The sequence below is a fragment of the Phascolarctos cinereus genome, unplaced genomic scaffold, assembly GCF_003287225.1.
Source record: "Phascolarctos cinereus isolate Bilbo 61053 unplaced genomic scaffold, phaCin_HiC Scaffold_2;HRSCAF=192, whole genome shotgun sequence".
Taxonomy (NCBI): Eukaryota; Metazoa; Chordata; class Mammalia; order Diprotodontia; family Phascolarctidae; genus Phascolarctos; species Phascolarctos cinereus.
Genome location: NW_027555625.1, coordinates 279,940,055 through 279,966,305, shown reverse-complemented (window position 1 = coordinate 279,966,305; position 26,251 = coordinate 279,940,055). Strand labels below are relative to the sequence as shown.

Below are 26,251 nucleotides of genomic sequence, written 5' to 3'. Positions count from 1 at the left end.
CATTAGGTATAGTTCTGCCTTCTGCACTGCACAGAGTAAATCTGATCCCCCCCCATCCACATGACAAGCCTTCAAATATTTGAAGACAATTATGAAATTCCTCTCCTAAGGCTTCTGTCACTAGTTTTATAAACATATCCTCACATGATATAGTTCTGAGTCCCCTTCACCATCCTGATTACCTCCTTCTTTATGCGTTCTATTGTCAACATCCCTCTTAAAACATGGTGCCCCACACTGGACATAGCACTACAGATACAGGGCCCTGAACAACATAGCAGCTTCAATTGTGTTCTTGTCTTCTCTTTCAGCCACATAGATACCTGTTCTCCAACAGACAGGGATGGTGGTTATTGCTATTTTTATCTTTATGAAATACGGAAAGATATAAAGGAGTGTGGGGTGTGTGTGTGTGTGTGTGTGTGTGGTGCTGGAAGGGTAGGGCGCTGGGATGTCAAGTCTCAATATGGAGAGGAACCTCAACAATACACCTCTTTCTAGTGCAATATCTGGTTACACAAACTTCTTGGGGAATATTATTAATGAAACTAAGCCATATTCACACTCTGACATTCTTCTCAGCCAAACACATATTTTAGCCTCACCCAGTCCCTTTCAACAAATAAGCTGTTTTGAAAATGATTTCCAGGGCGATGTCTGTTGCCATAGGAATGACATTAAATGAAAAGGACAGAAAATATAGAGGGTGATAAACTGCATTCTTCGATGACACACTTGACTTCCAAGCCTGTGTTCAAATGAGGTATACATGCCAAGATTTTTATGAAAGACAAAATTAAAATGTATCGCTATCAAGCTGTAACTGACAAGGTATTGTGTGGCGGCTGTTAACATAATGCTCCATATATTTATTGTTTGTCATTTTTCTGGCCCTGACAAAGGTCTCTTGGTGCTGTAAATCACACCATTAAATCTGTCATGAGAAACGGAGGCTGTTTGGAAAGGAGAGAGAAAATGGGATGTTGAATTGCAGCTTCTGGGGCATGAGAGAGAAGCAGCCTAATGTCGTGGATAGAGCGCTGGATTTGGAATTAAGAAGACCTGGGTTCAAATCCCGCCTCAGATATTTATTAGCTATATGACCTGGGGCAAATAACTTAACCTCTCAGTTTACTTATCTAAAAATAATTTCAAGTCGGATTTAATAACCCCTAAGGTTCCTTCCAGCTATAAAACTGTAATCCTATGACTCGCCCCCTCAGAGACATGCCTTAATTTTGAGGCTCTATCATTTATGGATGTCAGACTATCAGTTTCTGATCAAATGGAAGGAAAAAAAAACTATCAGCTATGAAGCATCCTTTCCATAACCTTACTCTTAAATATTTTAGCATTTCCTGACAGTAGACGAACCACTCACTGCTAACATCACACATTCATATTCTTTCCTGACACAAGCCCCCAGACACAGTAGATCAAGAAACATTCACTAGGCTAGATGACTGACTTTTCTTAAGGGGTTGGTTGGATTTTCTTGAGTCACCTTCCCCTTTACCAATAACCAAAGTTGGTGCTTTGATTCCTGGGAGCTTCAACAGTTAATTAGACCCACATCTCTCTGAACCCAAAGTGAACAGGTGTAACATAGATCGCCAGTCACGCATAATACAGCAACAAATATCTAGATGTTCAATTCAGCTCACTCAATTTGATCCAATTCACAAACTTTTCTTAAGCATCGTATGTTTAAGGTGATGGTGAGTGTGACTATAACAAGTGACACAAAGAATTTATAATTTAGCAGGGAGATGGGAAGTGTGCATAAATCAGAGTAGTGCAAGGTAGCATGGCTTAAGTGAAATGGAGAACTTCAGATAAAGTTCTTTAGGAACATTCTAAGAGACAGACAATAAATTAAGCTGGAGAAATCAGATGTGACTCAATGGAAGAGGTGGCACCAACGCATAAAAATGGTGACATGAAATATTCTCACATTATGTTGTAACAATAACAATACTTCACATTTCTAGAGTGCCTTAAGAATTACAAAACAATGTATATATGTTACTTCATTTGATTCATTTGATTGTAAAGTAGGTCACCTTGAGACTTATATAGAACAGGTTCAATCTTGGGGACCCCACCCAAATCATATTTCTTTTTTTTGCTTATTTCCACTCAGAGTTGCCTTTGAGAAACCTCCAAATACAAATCAAATGTAACTAATATCTAGGTGTGGGTAAAAAGCTTCAAAGATCCCTTACGAGTACTCAAGGTGACATTGCATAAATTGGGTACAGGACAGCCTTGATTCCGATTCACTATACAGTGCCTACTATGTGCCATGCACTGTGCTAAATGCTTTGCAATTATTATCTCATTTTATCCTCACAACAACCCTGGGGGCAAGTACTGTTGTTATCCCCATTCTACAGATGAGGAAACTGAGACAAATGGAGGTTAAGTGACTTTTCCTTGGGTTTCACAGAGCTAGTAAGTGTCTGAGGTGGGATTTGGACTCAGGCTTTGCTGCCTCCAGGCCCAGTGCTCTAAGACTTACAGTGATTCATAAATAGCCAATGTGATTCTCTTCTCTCTTTGCCACTGTTTCCACTCCACTCTGCATCCTCGGACCGAACTGGTTTCAACTCCATGGAACAAGATGCCCCTGTTCCAAGTACCTCCCCATGTTCCATCCACTCCCTTTTTCTGCCTCCTTTTGTGTGTTATCTCCTCTTCCTTTAGATTGCAAGCTTATTGAGGGTTACAGCTCTCTTTCTTTTAGTTAATTGTATCCCCAGAGATTAATACAGTACCCAGCATGTGGTAGGCACTTAACAAATGTTTACTGAGTTGGTTTTATTGATTGAATTGGCCAATTCTAGGATTATGCTACCTGGGAACTGCCCCTATATCTTCCCCCCTCCCAACCACTCACCCTATCAGCTGGGTTCCAGGGTCTCTCAATACTGTATTCCTCCACAAATCAGGGGTTTAGGAACTCCTACCACTCAAACCATGTAGTTTCCCTTTGCATTGCTGGCAAGTGGTATGAATGCCTCTGCCACTCCCCACCCAGCACTGGGTTCACAGACACTCACCATCTACAGACTCTGGAACCAGAAACTCTTGACACTACATACTACCCCAGCTTCTTTCATATCTTGAGCTAAGGAGCCACTGTCTCCAAGACTGGGTTGGTGAGATATCCTTCAGTTAATTAGTCACTGAAGGTGGGGAGTATGCCAATGCATAGACACCACCACCCCACGGACCAAAATCTACTGTTAAGTTATAGGATCATAGATTCAGAGCTAAAAGGGATGTAAAAGGTAATATAATTCAATCTTCTTATTCCATGGATAAGGAATTGCTGTCTGATCTATGTCCTGTGTTCAAAACAGGGTTAAAAATGTCAAAGTCCAGTATAGAGCTTCATTTGTACCAGCCCAGCACAAGAGGATGGCACCTTGCTAGTCAAGCAATTCACTAGCCCAGAGATCACAGAATCATAGAACGAGAGCTGGAGGGGATCTTGCAAACCATCTCATCCAACTCCCTCATTTGTCAGATGAGAAAACTGAGGCCTTGAGAGGTGAAGTGATTTGTCCCAGGCCACACAGGGAGTAAGCATCAGAGGAGGGATGGGAACCAGGGCTCTGTCCCCTGTACCATTTTGTTCCCAGTCTTCATGCTTCCCTTCAAATACTTCTTACCTGGGTTCATCTAATATCTACCAATGGCTCTAACATAGAATTTCTGAGCTGTGAGACTTAAAGAACCATTCTTATCTTTCACTGTGTAGTAAATGTCCCTCAATCTTCTGAATTTCCCATAGGAAGACAGAATAAAAATCCCACATAAAGGTTCACCACCCTCTAAATTCATGAAATTTAGCCAAGATCTCACCTAGTCAATCCTTCACAAGAATCTGGATTTTTTCTATCATTTTCTAACCAGAAATTATCACATTACATAGTCCAAAACTGGAACCCTGGAAGTGATGGAGACATCATTTAATCTATCCACTAACTTCAGGAAAGACAGCTAAATAGCTCAGTGGAGAGTGCTCTGGACTTGGAGTCAAGAATACTGAGTTCAAATCTGGTTTCAGGCACTCACTAGCTATGTGATCCTGGACAAATCACTTAACCTCTGTTTGCCTTAATCCCCTGGAGAAGGAAATGGCAAACCACTTTAGCATCTTGGAGTCACAAACAGTCTGTCCTGACTGAATGACTGAACAACAATAAAACTTCAGGAAAGATTCTCTCCTGCCTCCTTTATAAAGATACCAGACATAGAGCAGAAGCTAACAAACATGTGGCCCACTGGAGAAGACTTGACAACTAGATCGAAAGTTTATAGACAAAGAGACAGAGAGAGACAGTCAGAAACAGAGAGACACACAGACAGAGGTAGAGAGTCTGAGACAGAGACAGAGAAACAGAGAGAGATAGAGATGGACAGAGATAGAGAGACAGACACAAAGCCAGAGATAAATAGAGAAAGAGAGATAGGAATAGGAAAGCAAACAGAGACAAGAGAGAGGGTATTGTGCTTTTAGGAAATAAAAACTAACTCTAACAATAATAATAACCAACATTTATATAGAACTTAAAAGTTTGCAAACCACTTTGCAATTTGCATATTTATCTCATTTGCTCCTCATAACAACTCTGCAAGGTAGATTCTATTATTATCTCCATTTTACAGATGATGACACTGAAGTTGAGAGGTTAGGGGACTTGCCCAGAGTCCCACAGCTACTAAATATGTGAGTCTAGATTTGAACTCAGGTCTTACTGGTTCCAGGTCTAGTGTTTTAGCCACTGTGTCACCTCGTTACTACCTCAACAGCTTAAAGCAAGATGTGTTGTCTTTTAGGCACAAAAGATAAAATCTGACTCCAGCCAATGACTTAGAGCAGACAGTGTTTTGGGGATTATTAATTAAATGCAAGCAAACTCAAATGCCATTGTGTATCTGTAATGCTTGCAAATAATTTTGATACAAGCAGAGGCCAGGAATTATTTCTTCCCCTTCTATTTGGTTATATGTTTTATTTCTTCTTTTGATAAATTATTTACAAATTATATATGTATAACTACATTTATATCATCTATAGCTATGTTTATATCCATAACCATCTCTAGGCATCATCTATATCTAAAATGATTTTGTTCCTCCCCCCCACACACAATCCCTACTCTCTCTCTCTCTCTCTGACTCTCTCTGACTCTCTGCCTCTCCTAAATACCCAGAATATAACCACTTAAGAGTGCATTGAAGGTTTCAATCTGCACCAGAAGAGGGGATAGAGAAGCTCACAAAATTCCTGATGTTATAAAGAAATCCCAGTAATATCTGGTAGATCTTCATGCACAAAGGACTGATGAATAATCCCTTTAAGGTTTAAAAAGGAGATCATTTTCCTCCAGGTTGGTATTTTCAAAAATATGCATGTGGTTAGAAATCAACAACCTATTTATTGAGTTTGTAATAATCTCCTAATTATAGATGCAAGGGTAAGTTAAATTGCCTGTAATTGAGAAAAGTTTAAGCAATGAACCATGCCATTCTTTCGTGAACTCCTTGCTAGTATAATTCATAAGTGCCTCCCCAGCTTTAGAATCTGTTCATACTTCAGGAAGCTGTTTTAATATGTTCTTTTTACAAGAGACAAATAATACAGCCTAATAATCATTTCCATATAGTTTTTCTTGGAATCTTATCTTATTATGAAACCCTGTTTACAGCATTGGTTCTAATGTCAACTTTCTGTATGAATGGGCAGTTTGCTTAGGGCTTTTTTAAGCCTCTGTTTCCCCATCTGTAAAATGGGGATAATAACAAGTATCCTACCTACTTCTAGGGTTGTTGTCAGGATCACGTACATAATGTATATAAATGTGCTTTGAAATTTACAAAATTATATAAAGGACACTGTTCGTTATTATGTATTATTAAGACATTACTATTATTACTGTAATTGCTGTCTTTATTATTAACAATAGTATTCTGTTTCTACTTAAAGACCTTCATATCTCCTAAATGATATTTCAGCTACTGTGACTCTATCTGATTATACGTTTCATTTCTCCTTTTGAGTAATTATATGAAAATTATATATGTATAACCAAATCTATATCATCTATATCTATGCCTATATCTATAACCATCTCTAGACATTTTCTATTTCTGAACCACCTGTCTATATCTATTTCCATAGCCATACTTCTATCATCTGTCTGTCTCTTTCTCTCCTTGTTTCTGTCATCTATCTACCTCTATACATCTATACCTATATCTAAATTTATATCAACATTTATGTGTCTGGATCTATGTCTATCTATTCTTATTTGAATATCTCACTATAGCATGCAGGTGATTTGGGGTTCTTGAAGGATGTGCCAATAGGAGAGGAGAAAGAGTGGTGAGGATAAGAGAGTATGGAAGGAGAAAGGAGGGAAGAAAAGGGAAAAAAGAGAGGAGCAAAGCTTTAGTTTCTCTCTGAAGAAGCTAGAAATGCTCAAAATATTGTGCGCATTCCTGGCAACAGACAATGTCTGTTTCAGATGGTGGAGAAGCCTACCTAAGAAAAGAGAGGTTCATCATCAAAAGTCTGCCCGTTTGGGGATAAAGTCTTTAGCTATATCAAGTCCTGAAACAAAAACTCTCAGTCTGGGCTGCTCACTTCCACTTACATATACATATACATATACATATACATATACATATACATATACATATACATATACATATACATATACATATACATATACATATACATATACATATACACATACACATACACATACACATACACATACACATACACATACACATACACATACACATACACATACACATATACATATACATATACACATACACAATTCCAGATGTTTTTATTAATTAACTTTTAGTTTTCACCATTCACTTCCGCAAGATTTTGAGTTCCAAATTTTCTCCCCATCTCTCCTCTAACCCCACCCCAAGATGGCATGCATTCTGAATACCCCTTTCCTCAATCTTCCCTCCCTTCTATCACACCCCTTTCTCTTATCTCCTTCCCCTTCTATTTTCCTGCAGGTGAGGATAGATTTCTATACCCCATTGCCTGTATATCTTATTTCCCAGTTGCATATGAAAACAATTTTTAGCATTTGTTTTTAAAACTTTGAGTTCCAAATTCTCTCCCTTCCTCCCTCCCCACCCACTCTCATTGAGAAGGCAAGCAATTTGATATAGGTTATGCCTGTGTAGTCATGCAAACACTTCCATAATAGTCATATCATGAAAGACTGTATTTCCCTCAATCCTATCTCGCCCTCTGTTTATTCTATTCTCTCCTTTGACCCTGTCCCTTCTCAAAAGTGTTTGCTTCTGATTACCCCCTCCCCTAATCTGCCCTCCTTTCTATCATCTCCACCTCTCTTCTCCCATTTCCCCTATTTTCCTGCAGGGTAAGGCAGATTTCCATACCCAATTGAATGTGTATGTTACTCCCTCCTTAACCCAAATCTGATGACAGTAAGCTTCACTCAATCCTTCTCACCTCCCCCCTCTTCCCCTCCACTGTAAAAACTTTTGCTTGCCTCTTTTATGGGAGATAATTCACTTCATTACACCTCTCCCTTTCTCCTTCTTACAGTACATTCCTCTCTCACTTCTTAATTTTATTTTTAGATATCATTCTTTCATATTTAACTGACCCTGTGAGCTCTCTCTCTCTCTCTCTCTCTCTCTCTCTCTCTCTCTCTCTCTCTCTCTTTCTCTCTCTCTCTGTATATATATATATGTATATATATATATATAAATGTACATATATATATATATATATATATATTCAACTTTAATAAGTCCCTTATGATTTCTCTTCCCTCTTTACCTTTTCATGCTTCTCTTTAGTCAAGTATTTGAAAGTCAAATTTTCTATTCAGCTCTGGTCTTTTCATGAAGAATACTTGAAAGTCCTCTATTTCATTGAATATCTATTTTCCCCCCTGATTATACGAAGGATCATACTAAGTTTTGCTGGGTAGGTGATTTTTGGTTTTAATCCTAGCTCCTATGACCTCTGGAATAGCATATTGCAAGCCCTCCAGTCATATGTTGTAGAAGCTGCTAAATCTTGTGTTATCCTGATTGTGTTTCCACAATACTTGAATTGTTTCTTTCTTGCTGCTTGCAATATTTTCTCCTTGACCTGGGAACTCTGGAATTTGGTATAATATTCCTAGGAATTTTTCTTTTGGGATTTCTTTCAGGAGGTGATTGATGGATTCTTTCAATGTCTATTTTACCCTCTGTTTCGAGAATATCAGGGTAGTTTTCCTTAATAATTTCTTGAAAGATGATGTCTAGGCTCTTTTTGTGATCATGGGTTTCAGGTAGTCCAACAATTTTCAATTATCTCTCCTGGATCTATTTTCCAGGTCACTTGTATTTCCAATGAGATTTTTCATATTATCTTCCTTTTTTTTTTCTTTCATTCTTTTGGTTTTGTCTTATAATTTCTTGATTTCTCATGGAGTCATTAGCTTCCATTTGCTCCTAATTTTTAAGAAATTATTTTCTTCAGTGAGCTTTTGGACCTCTTTTTCCAATTGGCCAATTCTGCTTTTTAAGGCATTCTTCTCTTCATTAGCTTTTTGGACCTCTTTTGTCATTTGGCTTAGTCTATTTTTTAAGGTGTTATTTTCTTCAGTATTTTTGGGGTCTCTTTTAACAAGGTATTGACTCATTTTTCATGATTTTCTTGCATCATTCTAACTTTTTTTTCCAAATTTTTCCTTTACTTCTCTTATTTGCTTTTCAAAATCTTTTTGAGCTCATCCATGGCCTGAGATCAATTCATAGTTTTTCTTGGAGGCTTTGGATGTAGGAGCTCTGACTTTGTTGTCTTCTGATTGTATGTTTGATCTTCTTTGTCACCAAAGTAAGATTCTATAGTCTGACATTTTTTCCACTGTTTGCTCACGCTCCCAGTGAATTACTTCATTTTTAAACTCTTTGTTAAGGAAAGTCTCTGCTTCCAGTGTGGAGGGTGTATTGTCCCAAGCTTTAGGGGTTTTGTGCAGCTGTTTTCAGAGATACTTCTAAGGACCTATAAATTTTCTGTTCTTCCAAAGTGGCATGTTCAAAGGAGATTTGTTTTCTCCTTTCCTGGCCTGTGCTCTGGTCTATGACTGACCACAAGCACTCTTTTCTGCCTTGGAACTGTGAGGAGGGTTCACTCTGCACTGCTGTCACAAGCTCCTCCACACCAGTGCTCCTCCTTGCACCAGGACTGCCACTCAGGACTGTGACCCAGATCCAAGCACAGGCAAAGCAAGAGAATCCTGCCTCAATGCTAGCAAAGAGATCCATGCAATTTCCCTCTGATCAGCCACTCCATCCCCCACAGAGTTGGTGCCAAACCACGCTCATCTCTCACCCAGGTTCAACAGACCTTTCCTACTGACCTTCTGAGTTGTCTTTGGTGTTTGTGGGTTGAAAAGTCTGGAAAATGGTACAGCTGCCAGTGATTCAGTCTCCTGAGGCCTGCTCCAGGTTTGTCGGGCCTGCCTTTTCCTGCACAGCCCATTCTGAGCTATGCTCTTCTCCTAGCCAGGCACAACAGACCTTTCCCATCAACCATCCAGGTTGTCTTGGGCTGGTAATTTGTTTCACTTTGTCTTTTTGTGGGTTTTGCTACTTTAGAATTTGTTTAGAATGATTCTTTATAGGTATTTGGAGGGGTTTGGGGGAGAGCTCAAGCAAGTCACTGCTTTTACTCTACCATCTTGGCTCTGCCTCCCATTCCTACTTTTTTAGTGATGATAGAAGATTGGTATTAATGTGGGCAAAAGATACAAATAATCACAGTTGACTATGAAACATAAAACAGAGATGTATATGTCCATCAAAGGTAATTTGGCTGGATATGATGGCACCCAACTGTAGTCCTTGTTGATGAATAGGCTGAGGCTGGTGGAATCACTTGAGCTCAGGGGTTCTGAGCTTCTCAGGATAAGCTGATCATGCGTCTTCACTATTTGACATTCATATGTTGAGTTGTGGGACCACCAGGCTGCTTAAAGAGGGGTGAGCCATCCCAGGTCGAAAATGGAGTTCAAAGTTTTCACACCAGTCATTAATAAAATCAAGCCCATGAGTACTCCCTAACCTTCCAGCCTGGTTGAGATGGGGGAAGTCAGTCTTTAAAAGTAAAAATAATAGTAATAATAATATAATTTACTTCTGTTCTGGAGGATGACTAGAGTCTAAATGGAAGAATGAATCCCTGTAGATGGTGAGGCCTTCTTGATGTTCTCATTTGCAGGTGATATTATTTTGATTGCATCAAAACCTGGAAACTAGTAGAGCCTCTAAATGAAATCCACAATTATCCAGCCCATCATTGGAGGAAAAAAAGTGGGTGAAGAACTCCTGTTGTTCAAATTATGGTGTTCATTTGGATGGACAACTCATAGAGCTGGTTATGCTCTATGATTGTATTCAGATACAGATTGACAATGAAGTGAGCCCATATTTGAAGAGGAGAAGGAAAGAGGAATGAATTATCTTTGGGAAACTGCACATTGCTTTTAATGATCTCAAGCACCTCCCTGAAACAAAGACACATCACAGGAGAAGTGGAGTAAAGGATATCATCAGAGAAGTGTATGACTGCCAAAGGAGGTATTTTGGTTATGATTCAAGATTGAGGGATAATTGAAGGCTAGCTCATATATTCCATTGGTATGCACGCAACGTCAAGAGATCTAAACAACGTCCCATTCCAGAATGTTGGGTGAACCTCCTATCTATAATTTATGGAATGACATGGCTAAAAGTCATACAGGTTTATCAGGTATTCATTTCGATTGATGTGTTGTGGTCTGCACCATTGAAAGAAGTAGCCACATTGGTGCGATCACAGATTCCTTGAGGTAAACATGGATTAATATAGACAGATGGATGTAGAGATAAAAAAGATATATATGTATATGAATGTATATGTGTGTGTGTGTGCACGTGTATGTGTGTAAAGATAGATAGACAGATAGATAGATAGATAGATAGATAGATAGATATACATGTCTTTTTAAAAATACACCAGACACATACCCACATGTACATAGACACACTTATTTGTCCAGTTTTCTTATGCTTAACTGCCTTCCATGAATCCTATGATCCAATGTCATTGGTTTCCTTGCTGCTCCTCACAACATTTTTACTGACTGTCACTGATATCTGGAATCTCTACTTTTCACATCTCTACCTCCTAGCTTCCCCAAATTCCTTCAGGTCCTAGTTAAAATCCTACCTTCTAGAACAAGCCTTTCCTCATACCCCATAATGCTATTTCCTTCTCTCTGTTGATTATTTCAAATTTTTCTTCTTATTCGAATTTGTCAGAATTGTCATATGCTTTGTTTGTACATAATTGTTAGCATGTTGTTTCTCCTTTTAGACTGTGAGTTCCTTGAGAGTGGGGACTGTTTTTGCCTTTCTCTGTATACCCCATACTTATCACAGTGTCTAGAACTTAGTAGGTGCTTTATAAATGCTTGTTGACAAAATATGCAATTTGGATAGCTGGGAAGTACAGGCAACAATTTCTTGAATTGTGATTCTATTATATAATCAATAACATTTTATATGAAGGATTACCATGGATTAGCTTAAGTAAGAAATTGTACTTAGGTCATGAATGTTGGCAAATGATAGTCTTGGCTGAGATTAGGTTCCTACTACAGTGGAAAGAAGGCTGGACTTGAAACCAGAAGAGCTGGGTTTGAAACTTATCACAGGTACTTATTGGCTGGTGACTCTGGGCAAATCATTTGACTTTTTGAAGCCTCAGTTTCCATCTCCATGAAATGGAAATAATAGCACTTTCATCAAAGCCTAGACATGACTGTAACATATATATTTGTGGTTGCAGCAAGATTGCTGGTCCCCACTGATAGCCTACATTTCTTTCTCTTCTTGGGGGATTGGGGATGGTGGATCTCAACCCATGTCTGGTGCTCTGTCTGTAGTTATTATATAGATTCCTGGGTCTCACCAAAGGAGACGGGTTGCTTGACTTTAGTAACCCAGACTTCTATCCCAGTTGTATTTATATGAAGGGGAAAGGGTAGAGAAGAATCAGCCCTAGGGTAGTACTATTAGCCTGGAGCATATAAGTTTCTGGGGATGCTGAGACCTGTCAGAAAAGATTGTTTTCTATGGATTTAGGCCTGAGTTCTTTCTCTATTCCTTATTATATACAATAAATTTGTACCATGTTCTTTGTTCTATGTCGGGGCAGCTAGGTGGTGCACTGCCTAGAGCACTGGGCTTGGAACCAGAAAGACTCATCTTCCTGAGTTCAAATCCAGCTTCAGATACTTACTAGCAAGTCACTTAATCCTGTTTGCCTCAGTTTCCTCAACTGTAAAATGAGTTGGAGAAGAAAATGCCAAATTGCTCCTGTATCTCTGCAAGAAAACCTCAAATGAGTTTACAGAGAGTCAGACATAACAGAAAAATGACTTAACGACAACAATATGTTAAATGTCTGGTTAGTGTGGTACTTACAAAGGAATTGCAGATCCTCATATGAGTGTAAAATTAGCCAAATTCTGATATCACTAGGGGAATCCTTAGGTGGGGGAATGATCCAAAGAGATAATTATGCTAAACTTCCAAGATTAAGCTAGTCTATGCGAGTCCAAAGTTCTGGAATGAACTGAAGATAAAATAGCATTAAATATAATTCCTTTTGTAAACATGAAGAGCTATATTAACCCAAACTTCTATTTTTTAAAGATGTGAACACAGTCTAAATAATGAATGTTATGTAATTTATGCTTAGGATACCATCTCAGTATTTTTTTCTTAGAATTGATTATAGTTACATATTGTTATCTTGAACAACCAACATCTTATTTCTGTCTTTAATCATTTCATTCTTTTTCTGTTCCTAATTTTACCAAAAGTATATCTGATTCTTGGTCCCTGAAACACTATTCAGTCCTTTTTGGTTTTTTACTGTGCCCCCTATATATAAAAAAATCCCATTAGTCCCCCATGCTCTTTCAACCTCATCCCTCCTTTCCTAACTCAACTATTATTGCGTTATTTGGTAAAACCGAGTACAGTATCAAATTCCCAACTATGGTATCCCAGCTCATGAGGTTAATATCAACATAGAATAATTATGCCATTGCTGGAATTGCCCACAAGCCCCCAGAGTTCCAAGGTAAGGTAATCAACATTCTTGTGTGTTTGTGTGTGTGTGTTTGCGTGTGTGTATTTTCCCAAAGAACCACAAATACTGTAAACTTGATGAGAATTGATTCAGATTACCCAGACTCATACTGCAGTCCAAATTCATTTGCTTTCATATACAATTAGATGCTCAAATTTGTGCAGAATTCTCTTTATGGAAAACTGTTTTCTACATAGTATAATTTTCGATAGTTCTCAAAAGGACAGTGAAATCTGATCAGCACGTCACCTGCATTTATTTTCCTTTCCCAGGACATTTTGAAAGGGTGTTTTGCACACCCTTTTTTAATGTTAATCTTCAAAATTCTTCTGGGGGATATAATCCTGAAGTCAGCTTAAGTGCAACTAATACTGAGTTTTCATTTTTCACAAGCAAACAAAAACAACCAAAAAATAAAAGATAATTGACCAGACTAAATACTTCTCTGCAAATCTGTATGTGAAACATTTTTGAGATGTTTTTACTTGTAGTCATACCAAGGATTGTAGTATTGCTGATTCCATGTTGTGAACTGTTTTCCACAAATTATACAATTGCCTGAGCTGAGACTTGGGATAGATCCTTGTTTTATTTACCTATAACCCCCAAAGAAGCTTGTTATGTTATTTCTATATAATGTTATCAAATAGAGTACCTGAGACAGAAAGAGAACTATTCCTTCATATCAAGGTACAAAGCCCTTATAAGCATCTGTTTCAACTACCTAATCAATAAACATTTCTAAATTGCCTATTATGTGCCAGGTACTTTGTTAAAGATAAAAAGGAAACAATCTGAACCCTCAAGTTGCTCACATTCTACCAGAGGAAACAACATGTACATATGTAAGTATATATGTTATAGTAGGGATAAAATCTGTGGCTTCATTGACGTTGGGATCTCCTGAATGAAGAAACTCCCTGTCAATGGCCATCACCTTCTCTACAATTCATAATCTGAATGAATTGTCTAGACTGAGAGGTTAAATGATTTGACCAGGGTTACACAGCCACCTAGGTTTTCTGGCTTCAAGGTCAGTTCTTGCTGTACACAATATCACTTCTTAGTCATATCATGCTGACACCAGAAAACCTCAGGGTTGGCAATGGAACCAAAGGGCGCCTGGTCCAGTTCCTAGTTGGACACTAATCTCTTGATGCTGTCCTATGATCCTAAGTGGTAGTGCAAACTCTACTTAAAATCCTCTAGTAATGTTTTCTACATCCCAAAGCCCCTCATTCCATTTTTGGACAACTTTGATGGTTAGGAGGACTTTCCTTTCCTTTAGCCCGAACTGCCTTCCCTGAAACTTCTAACCTCTGCTCTTTTTGTTCCTTGTGGCCAAGCAGAACAAATTTTACCTCTCTTTGTTAATAAAAATAAACTTTGTTTTTAATCCAACCCATTCATTCCAACCAGCATTTAATAAATAGTTGTTATGTACTAGAGGCAGCATGTCATAGTGGATAGAGATCAGGTTTGGGGACCAGGAAGACCTGGGATCATCAAGTCCTGCCTCTGACACATATTGGCCATATGACGCTGATCAAATAATTTAATTCCTCAATGCTCTAAGACTATAAGTTGCAGAGAAGGTTCCCATTTGCTTTAGTAAAGAGAGTTTCCTCATCTGCAAGATCCATATACTAATGTAGTCATAGGACCAGTCCTTGTCCCTATTATGTACTAGGCCCTGGGGAGACAAACTTCAAAAGTGAGGTGGTATGCAGAGGTTAATAGAAGGATGACAGTTCCTTCAACAAAAAGAAAACAAAAATGAAAGAGAAGTGGGCTGGGGGAAGACCCTTGATATTTTAGCAATATTACATGTGTATTTGATATTGCTTCATTATCTTTAAAATTAAATTTTATTTTTAGACCTACATTCTATCTCTCCCCTCTATCCGTCCACCTCCCTCACAAATATATATAATCAAACAAAGCAAAGTTTGGCATGGACTATGTCCCCAAAAAGTCTCAAACTAAACTCTGAATCCATCACCTCTCTATCAGAAGGAAGGTACCATGTTTCATCTCAAGTCCTCTGTATTTGATCATTGTGTTGATCAGAGTTTCTTAGTTTTTCAAAGGATCTCTGGGATAGCTCAATCTGTATACCTGCTAGCTGTCAGCACTCCCGAAGTGATTTAATCTGTGGGAAGTCTGATCATTGCCCTTCTGGTCTGAGTTTAGCAAGTTCCTGACCCAGGTTTAGGTCTGAACAATAATACTACGGTCCTGTCTCTGTTTGGCAATATCAGTCAGCTGCAGGGTCAGAGCAACTGAACTACAGGCTCTTCTTTGGTCTGGAATTCTACCCTAGTTATTCTACCACAGGCTTCAGACTGGGCTAAAGGCTGGAGTTGAGACCCTGCTTGGTTCCTGGAGTCACAGCCGCACAGCTACTGTTTGTTTCTGAACTTGTTTCTTGCTTAGTACACAACCTAGGGCCCTTTACTATTCTCTACCTGAGATTGGCACTCTAGGGCATGGGTATTCTCTGCAGTTCACCAGGAATCTGAGAGCCAGTATATGGGTAATAACTGACAGAGATACAGGTTTGCATCTGTTCTTGCTCCTATCACCAGGTTTTGGTGACTAGGTATGGGTCTATGACATTGCCTTACCCTTGGGCAAAATCAGTCCTTTTTCTGTCTCTGGGCACTGTGGACTCCTGGCCAGTTGCTATCCTACCAACTCTTTGTCTTCCTATGTCAACCTGGACTGGAAAAAAGTGACTCACTGTGTTTTTTTTCTCTGTATTTTCCAGTTAGGACTTGGTCTGATGAGTTTTCTATATTTTTGTGGAGGAGGAGCTGGGCTATATTTCTTCCTGCTACTCCACCATCTTGTCTTTACTGACCATATTCCTTCATTATAAAACATATGTGAGATGTTGAAAGGTTGACTAGCTCTTCCAAAATATTAATTCTTATTCTTCTAAAGAATCATAGAACTAGAGGCATTTAGGTGGTGCAGTGGATAGAGCAGCGGCCCTAGAGTCAGGAGGATCTGAGTTCACATCTGGCCTCAGACACTTGACACTAGTTGTGTAACCCTGAGCAAGGCACTTAACCCTGATTGCCTCACCAAAAAAAAAAAAAAAAAGAATCGTAGAACTGTTTCTATGTACCTATTTTTTTAGAAGGACTACTAAGAAGGAGGAACTTCAGGATTCATAAAGGAAATAAGAATATAGGAAAAGCATTGTAGGCATTTTGTTTTTATATTATCTTAATTTCCTAATATATTCTTCCCCTTTGCCCCACTCAGAGAGCCATCCCTTATAACAAAGAATTGTTGGTTGCAATTTAGCCAAACTAATCAACATATTAGGTCTGACAGTTAAGTCAGGACTCTGCCACCATTGCCCCTCTTCTCGCAAACAAGAGGAAGAAGAACATTTGAATATCCCTTTCTTAAACTCAAGCCCAGTTATATCACACCATATACAGTCTCAGTTTTCTTGCTGTTGCACTTTCCATTTACATTGTCATAGGCACTGTGTATATTGTTTTCCTGGTGCTGTTTTACTTCTCTTTGTATCAGTTCATATGTCTTCCTAGGATTTTTTCTGCATTAATCATATTTATCGTTTCTTATGTGCAGTAATATTCCATTATATTTATGTACCATTTTGTTTTGCTATCAGCCAACCTAGTGGACATTTACTTTTTTTTCCAATTCTTTGCTATCACAATAAGTGCTGCTATCAATATACTGGCATCTCTTTTTTTAAACTTTGATGTCCTTGGCATATATGCCTAACAGCAACATCCCTTAAAACCTGACAGGGAGGTCAGTAATTCCATTATTCTCATTTTAGCTTGCTTGACATAAGGCTATCAAGTTGAAAAGCTAAAACTTGAACCCAGTACTTTAGCTGCTAAGCTCAACCCTCTTTCTGCCTCTCAAAATCAGAGGTCACCTTAATCTGAAAAGGGCTTTCTCCCTCTTTCAAAGTATGTTTGGTGACTTTGTGACCCTCCCTTAGTTTCCTTCAACACTCAGCTCAAAAGTTACTAATATTCTCTTAGTTGTGAAATCTAATGGGCATTTCTCAATCCTCCTTCTCCTTGACCTTTCTGCAGTCTCTGATACTGTTGATTGCTCTCTCTTGATAATTCTCTTCTCTCTGAGTTATCAGGACACCACTCTGTCCTGATTCTTCTGTCTACCTGGGCATTCCTTCTCAGTCTCCTTTGCTGGATTATTAATTAATGGATTGAGCTCAAATGGCACTTCATGCAGGCCTTTCCCAATCCCCTCTACTTTTCCCAGTGCTAGTGCCTTCTCTCTAAGATTAATGTCCATCCACCATGTATGTGGGCAGCTAGGTGGCACAGTAGACAAAGAGCCAGGCCTGCAGTCAGGAATACCTGAGTTCAAATCTGGCCTCAGACACTTACTAGCTGTGTGACTCTGGACAAGTCACTTGACCCTCTTTGCCTCAGTTTCCTCATCTGTAAAATGAGCTGGAGAAGAAAATGGCAAGGCACTCGAGTGTCTTTGCCAAGAAAACCCCAAAAGGGGTCACAAACACTAGGACATGACTGAAGAATGACTAAACAATAAACAAAACAGTATGTATGTATTTTGTAGGCACATAGTTGTTTAAATGTTGTATCTTCTTTTGGAACACAAGCTTCTTGTGAGCAGGGATAAGGTTTTCACCTTTCTTTGTATCATAGTAAACACTTAAGGAACTCTTGCTGACTAACTTAGCGGGTTTCTCCTTGCAGCAAACTGACCATCTCAGGGAAAAGCAGTCAGTCAATAAATATTTATTAAGTGGCTACTATGTACCAGGCACTGTGCTAAGTACTGGGGATACAAAGAAAAGCAAAAGACAGTCCCAGCTCTCAAGGTGCTCGAGGTCTGATGGAGGAGACAGCTTGTAAACAACTGTGTACAAACAAGATACATAAGGATAATCAACAGAGAGAAGGCACTAGCATTAATGGAAACTGTGAAAGCCTTCTTTTAGAAGGGGGAATTTTAGGTGGGACTTGGAAGGAGTTGGGAAGGCAGAGATGAGAAGGGAGCATTCTGAGCAAGAAGAACAGCCAGAAAAGATGCCAGGACCCAAGAAATGGAGTGGCTTGTTTGAGGAGCAGCAAAGGGGATAATATTGAATCACAGAGTGTTTAAGGGGATGTTGAGTGTCAGAGGATTTTATGTTTGATCTCAGAGGAAATAGGGAGTCACTAAAATTTTTTGACTGGGGAGGGTGATGAAGGAGGTGATGGCAATGACACAGTCACATCCATACTTCAGGGAATTATTTTGACAAATGAGTGAAGAATTGAGTGGAATGGGGAGAGACTTGTGGCAGGGAGGCCAACATTAGACTATTATGATAGTCTCCCAGTATTCTCCACTACCCAGGAAACAATGACCCAAAGTTGAAAAAAAAAAGTTTGTAGGGGGCAGCTAGTATGGGATCTGCCAATATGATATTCCAAAGCTTTTCCTTGAGCAAAAGTCTTAAATATTTCCTGACTGGCATTGGAAATGAAAACATCTAAGCAAAACCAAGAGCTAAATGATCTCCAAGTAGGATTGAGGTCTCCATCTTTAATTAAAAATAGAAAGATTCAAAGAATGGGAGAAACCATAAAAACCATATTTTTGTCTGCTTCTCATTTATGAAGATGTTAGAATCATGCTATTTGCCACCTCTGACCTCTGCCAATGGTCATTCCCTGTCAAAGGTAACCAGACACAAATGAGAAAAGGGAGGGAAGGTTCTGGATTGCCTGCTAATTTGGTAACATTATTCTCAGTGCTAGTGGAGGCCAAATTTCACCATTTGGGGGTTAACAAAGAATTTAGGGTCAACTTTGAGGATAGCCCTGTGTATGTGTGTGTGTGTGTGTGTGTGTGTGTTGTGTGTGTGTGTGTGTGTGTGCGTGCGTGCGCGCATGCGCGCATATGTATGTTTCTGAACTTGCAAATCTTAGCTTGGTTACTGGGTCTGCAGTTGGCCAAAGAAAGGAGATTCATTCTGAAAGGTTTCCTAAGTCTTACCTCTTATGTAGTCTAATTGGTTACATCAGTAAATTGCTCTGAAACATTTTAAAGGATATAGCCGGGGAATGGAGTACTGGCTTTATGGTGAGTAAGGTGTGAGCCCATTAAACTCTCACTACATATGAATGTTTTTAATTCCACTTGCCAGTTAACTAGAATTTAACTTGAGGCAAGTAAAATTAGTAGTTTCTTTTAGCAAAAGATTATGGTACCTGCTGTAAAACTAGTCACCTCACCCCCCAAAAAAGCCAGAGTAAAACAAAACAAAAGCGTGCTCTGTACTTGGTCATTAACATTACTCCCCTCCCCTTTCCTCCTTTGATAGAAAGAGTGAATTCTGGAATGGGAATACAGTAAATAGAAGATTTGAAAGAGCTGCCAGCCCATTCTAGAAAATGGTCAACGGTAGAAGAAAAGATACTGTAATGAGAGGGTGATGAAGCAGTTAGGTACAGTGTAGAAGGAATGCTAGATTTAGCGTGAGAAGACCTGGGTTCAAATCCCAGCTCTTTTTCACTAGGTGGCTCAGTGGATAGAGTACTGGGCTATCACAATATATGTATTTTTTTTTTTTAAATCTGAAACACTGGGCATAGGTGATGAACATTGAAAGAAATTAGACCTGAGTGATATGAGTGTGGCCTGGAATAGTCTGGGAAACCTTGCTGAAGAAGGTGGGAATTGAACAGGACCTTGAGTGATGGATAGAATTTGAATAAGATGGGAATGATGGTCCTATGACATGTTCCTCATCTATTAAGAAATCTGTAGCGATTACCTATTGCTTCCAGGATAAAATATAAAATCCTTAACCTAGCATTTAAAACCTTCCATAATATGGATCCCATCAACCTTTCTTACTTTTTTCATATATTTTATATGTTTATATACTTATTTTTATATATTTATCATATATTTATTTTATTATTATATATCTTATTATTATATAATATGTATTACACATTGAATATATATTTATTATTATATTTACATACATATAGCAGTATATATGTATACATACATACACATATATGTATATATAGATATACACACATACATATGTATCAGTCAAACATATGTGATATATATATAGCGCTCAATTTAGAGATCTGCTCTTAATACCCTACGCATAATGTGTATATTATGTGTACATACACATACACATTTCCCACCTCTGTACAAGTTGTTTGCCCTTTACTACCCATCTCCCCTCCACCTTATTCATGGAATGTTTCTGCCCTCATCTCTAACTCTGGTGTTGTTTAGGCGATTCAGTTGTATCTGATTCTTTGCGATCCTTTTTGAGGTTTTCTTGGCAAATACACTGGGGTGGTTTGCCATTTCCTTCTCCAGCTCATTTCTGAGATGAGGAAACTGAAGCAAGCAGGATTAAAAAGCTTGCCTACGGTCACAGAACTAGTAAGTGTCTGAGGCCAGATTTGAACTCACATCTTTCTGACTATAGGCCCAGCACTTTATTCATTCTGCCACCTAGTTTCTCTTTTAGAATCTCTAGCTTCCCTCAAAGCACAGATTAGGTGCCCTTCTACTTCTGGCCTTTCCCTAACCCCACCACCATCCCCAGGTTTTGGTATATCTTTGTATATACACTGTATTTCTTATTAATATATAATTATTCATATATTCATATTCATATACATATAATATTTCCCCCAGTTTAATGTAAACTCATGTCACATACTTGGGGCTTAATAAATGTTAATTGAATTTAAATCAATCTTATTCAACAGGGAAGAAAGAGCTTGAGAAAAGGGAGCATCTGAAAAACCTGAGGAGGGAAAGTAAGGTGTTTTCTATTCACAATCAGAAATGAGTTTTAATTGCAGGGTTCTTGTTAATACTGGAGATGAGAAATAATGCAGCTAGTGTCTTTCACTGATCACACTACTTCCCATTATAAACTAAACCTTGGTGAAATTTAGGAAGAGAAAAGCTATGGTTTGAAGGGGACCTGGAGGGGCAGCCTAGATGGCACAGTGGATAGAGCACCAGCCCTGAAGTCAGGAGAACCTGAGTTCAAATAGAGCCTCAGACACATAACACTTACTAACTGCGTGGCTCTGGGCAAGTCACTTAACCCCAATTGCCAAAAAAAGGTGGGGGAGGGGGACCTGGGAGTTTTCTATAGTGCAGAGCCAAATTCTTAAATATATGAAACTCTCTTTTCTATTTTATCATTATCTGCACTATATGTCCCCGTGTCCTCTGAACAAATGCTTTTCAGTAGGAGGCCTTGTGATTTAGGTAGAAGAATATTCACTGAATCGGAAGTGAGAAGAATGGGTTGAATCCTGGCTGCCACCTACTGCCTGCATGATCTTGGGTGGGAGAGACCCTTCCTCATTCTGGGCCTCACTTTCCTCCCCTATAAGACTAAATCACCTCTTAGGACCCTTCCAACTCTAAATCCTAGGTAGGGTCCAATAAGTCTGACATAGGTGGAGAACTGGGTTCTCATCTTTGTTTTCACCCAGGCAACCAATGGAGATTTCATCTGTGTGATGACAACTTCTGTAAAGTAATGAATCTCTTCCACTTTTCTTCCACCAGGATCCATCTCATGTTTTTAAGATAAGACATGGAAGAAATGCAAAAGAAAAAGAACTTACCAGTCTTCCTAATTGACTGATTTTGTTGTTGCTTTTTTTCTCCAAAGACAACTGGACAGGAGTGACAAGGCTTGAAGCTTCAAAGAGGAGAATACCATCACAGATGCCTTATACACTTAGCCTTATCCATTCATGCCCATTTCCAAACACAGAGCTTGGAGAAGCCAATTTCTTTCCTACCTTGGAGAAAGGGGCTCAACCAAGGTTTTGGCTGCAAATCCTCCTTTCTGGTGCTGCTGTTTTCCTTTTTCTTTCAGAGGGCAGCACTGGGAGTATCGTCAATTAATGGGTCAGAAGGCATGGATTTTGGATTTTTTAACATTACTCAGAATTGAAGGGATTTATTGAATTTTTGGTTTTGTTTGTTTGCTTAGTGTGTTTATTGAGTCTGGTATCAAAAGTACAGGAGTAAGAGGGATCAAACATTTCCAAAGAAAATGACAAACATGAATCAGAGTTACCAGCCTTGAAACTTTGGACCTAAATAACCCCAAGCAACGTCAATCAAGATCTGAAATCTCCCACCCAGGGAGCAGAGATAGGGAGCTCAGTGGTAAGCTCCAGCTGTTACAAGAACTGCTTGATACCTTTAACGAAAGATTTTCTGTTGTATCTAAAGGGCAGGAGCCGAAGTGACCTTAGCTAATGTTAGTTCTATGCAAAGCATCTCACTAGGCCAGAACATAATGGTCATTGCAGAGACGTCAGAGAGTTTCTAGAGATAAAATCGGCAAGTAGGGCTGTACTTAACCAGAGATTTGCAGGCTGAGTTTTATTCCCAGAGCATGAATCACACAAATAAAAGCTACTTTAAAAAGGCTACAACACAGCTATGTCACCCCAGAATTGTGTGCCTTGGCATGCGTTTTATTTCCATGATTCCTATACTCTACTCATCTCTTTGAGGTTAAGGGATAGACAGCTCAGATCGAGCCCAGGATGCATGCAGCAAGACAGAAGATAGAGTGCAACCAATGGAATATAGTGCGACTTTGCCAAGTAACAATCAACACATCAGTGGACAGAAAGCTGGCCAGCAAGACCTGGATTCAAATCACACTTCTGACACATAATGGCAGTGTGATCCTGGGCAAACCACTTAACTTCTCACTGCCCCCAGTAAACTCTTTAAGACTCTTAAGTTGAGAAGGTGCTGACCGGCACTGGGAGAGAGAATTTGCAGTCCCCGTCCCTAATCAGTCATCATAATAATCCAATGCAACAAACACTTAAACTGTTCTGGACACTGGGGATCTAAAAACACAAACAAATCTGTCTTTGTCCTCAAGAAAACTATATTCTACTGGTGGGAATGCTATGGACAGAGATTAGAAAATGGAAAAGAGACACAAAGTTATTTCCCGGAGGGGACAAATTTGAGAACTCACATTTCTGTAGGACTTTGTAGTTTACAGATTGCTTTCCTTACAACCCTGTGAGGCAGACAGTGCAAGCGTGATTATACAGATGTGGCAGCTGGGGGACCAGGTGGTTAAGTGAGAAAATTATGTTAAGGTCTTTGGGAGCTTCAAAGCACTGTGAAAATGTCAATAATGATGATGAGAAACATCCTCATTACTACTGGAGAGGTAGCCTGACGTGATGGATAGAGTACTGGGCTTACAGTCTGGAGGATCTGTGTTCAGATTCCCCCTTCCAGTATTTGCGAGCTGTGTTACCATGGGAAAGTCACAACCTCACTGTTTGAGTTTCCTCTGTTACACCTGTAGTAACTACCTTCCTGGGTTGTTGCAAAGAGGATCAAATAATACCGATAATGAATGTAGCACTTTGTAATCTACAAAACACTATATGAATGTCAATTTAGTCCATCAGCCCCCAGTGCCAGGTGCTATGCTAAGTGCTGGGGAGACAAAGAAAGGCAAAAAGACAGTCTTTGCTATCATGGAGCTCACAGGCTAGCGAGCATGTTCAGAGACTACTGACCTCCCAGGCTTCCTTCACTCTCACCTAAAATCCCATCTTCTATAAGAAGGCTTTCTCAAACCCTCTTAATTCCAGTGTGTTCCCTCTGTTAATTATTTCCTCTTTATCCTGTATATAACTTGAATTATATATATTTGTTTGCATGTTGTCCCTCCCATTAGACTGTAAGCTTCTTGAGGGCAGGAAATGTCTTTTGCCTTTGTTTGTATCCCCAGCGTTAGTGCCGTGGCTGGCACAAAGTAGGCACTTAATAAATATTGATTGATTGTTGCTGTTTTTGTTCTTCCTCTTCTTGTTCTTTTTCTCCTCCTTTTTCCTCCTCTTCTTTCTCTTCTCTCTCCTCTTCTTCCTCTTTCTTCTCTTTTTTTTTCTTTTTCTTTCTCCTCCAATTGATGTAGGTTCCTATTTAGGTCTTCTGAATGTAAGATCAATGCTCTCTCCACCATCTCCCATGATGCAGTATATTAGGGAGCAAAAAATTAATTTCAGTTTGCAACATGACATGATAGTTTCTTTTCGCAGTATGTCATGTGCCTGCATGTTATACTCCATTGCTCTCCTTACAGAAAATGTGTTTTTAGACTTATTTATGTATAAAATCAGTTATAGTAACACTTTATTTCTCCAGTATAATACAACTCAATCTTGTACTGTGAAGGAGGTTTGTAGGGAATATATATTTATACACATAAATATATATTCATATATACATACATATTCATATATACATACGTATATTTATTCTAGCTCTAAATTCAATCCTCTTAGGATCAAGTGTAGCTCAGGGTGTGTTTACTATGTGCTCAGAACTGTACTAGATTCAGTGACATATTGAGAAGAAGTAAACAGGCAAGGTTCAGAGCTTTGGGAAGCTACTGGTCTGGTTGAAGAGGTACAACTAACGTGTATAAACTAGTATAAAGCAGCACGTAATCAAGTGCTGGATTGTGTGCTGCAGACCACAAGTGCTGTGGAAGCTAGGAGAAGGAAGGAGTCAGCGAAGGTCAGAGCAGTCCAAGTCTTTCCAGAAGTGGTGGGACTTGAGTTGGTCTTTGATTCAGATAATCAGTAGGTGAGAGAGAGTACCTATGGGTGGGGGCAAAGGAGCTCCACAGAAATCCTGGTAAGTGACAAAGGCCGACCTAGAATCCAGCTCTGCTGATCCTTGTTAATTGACCTATCCATAGCAGGCTTGGCTCCCCAGGTGGTCAGTCTAAGTTCTAGTGCAGCCTCTCCTGGTCATTGATTTGAGCTCCCTGGAAGGGTCTGGTTAGTTTCTTTCATTTCACCACCCACATGGCATTCTTATACAATGAAAATAAAAGCCAGGGAAAGGGGGAGGTATCATGCCTCTACCACAGGACATTGACTCTTTCCACAGTCTGGCTTCATAATAGTCATGAGCATGTTACCTATTGTAAGATAAGGTGGGGAGGGAATCTATCTGGACACTTTCTTATCAGCTGATGCCTCCCCATTGGTCACACACCCAAGTGTTCTGCCCACTTCCTCTCATTGTACTGTATTAGAAAGGGGACAAGAACTAATTTTAGTTGGCAAAGAAGAGGTAAATCCCCAGGGAAGCTCTACTCTGGGCAACTCATTGAACGTCTTAAGGTTATTTATTTTCTGATCTGGAGACATCAAAAGGCACCAACACCACTAATGAATGGATTTTGTGGCATGGGGGGAGTTGGGGGATTTCTCCCCCTCCTTCTAAACGTTCTGTCTCCTATCAAACTTTTTCCCCCAAAAGTTGGTGGGGGAGGAGGACGGGAAGGTCCCCTGTAAAGTTTATGACTGCAGTGTCAAAAGTCTTCCATCCAAATCCCAGTAAATATTCTAATGAAGTCTGGAAACAAAGCCGTCTGTAATTGCTTGGGGCAGAGAATTAAGATAGCCTGTTTCCAGTTAGTCAGTCATTAGAGAGATCTAACATCCATGGTAAATAGTTTCCTGTTCTGAGGGCTTTAAACTGAATTTTAGGAAGCCCAGCTTCCTGAAGGGTTTATTTGGAAACAACAATGTGCCAACTGGTCCCAGCTTTTCAGATGACCACTGGTCCCTCCTGAGGTGCATTTGAGCTCAGCAGTAGCAGCCTTCATTTCCAGGGTCCTGGGTTTAGCATCTCGTGGCAGGAATTACCAAGCTTTGATAATGGCAGGGAAGGAGCCCCAGCAAGTCTCTGCTGGGGGCATGGCTGAGGTCTGGAGTTTTCTTTGGTTTTAAGTACATTGAGGTTGAGTGACTCACAGAATTAAATCTAAAACAACAAGAATGTGCTCTGGTTGGAGCCAAATGGGTGGTTAGGTTTGGGGCCAGTACGCTTGTGAGAAACTGGCATCGAAGTCTCCTTGGTATCTAAGGGATGGATATCTGGCACAGTATGGGGGGGGGAGTAGGGGCAGTTCAGGCCGTTCTTCTAAGC

At 39.4% G+C, this 26,251-nt stretch overlaps 1 long non-coding RNA gene across 2 annotated transcripts in view; it reads right to left on the bottom strand.

The window, feature by feature from the left end:
* LOC110207486 (uncharacterized) overlaps nt 1-22,172 on the bottom strand; it is a 41,597-nt gene extending 19,425 nt beyond the window's left edge. For both annotated transcript variants that reach the window (XR_002324180.1, XR_002324181.1), the window contains exon 1: nt 21,877-22,172. This is a non-coding gene — a long non-coding RNA (uncharacterized LOC110207486). The remainder of the gene's footprint in view (nt 1-21,876) is intronic.
* Nucleotides 22,173-26,251: the final 4,079 nt, after the last annotated feature.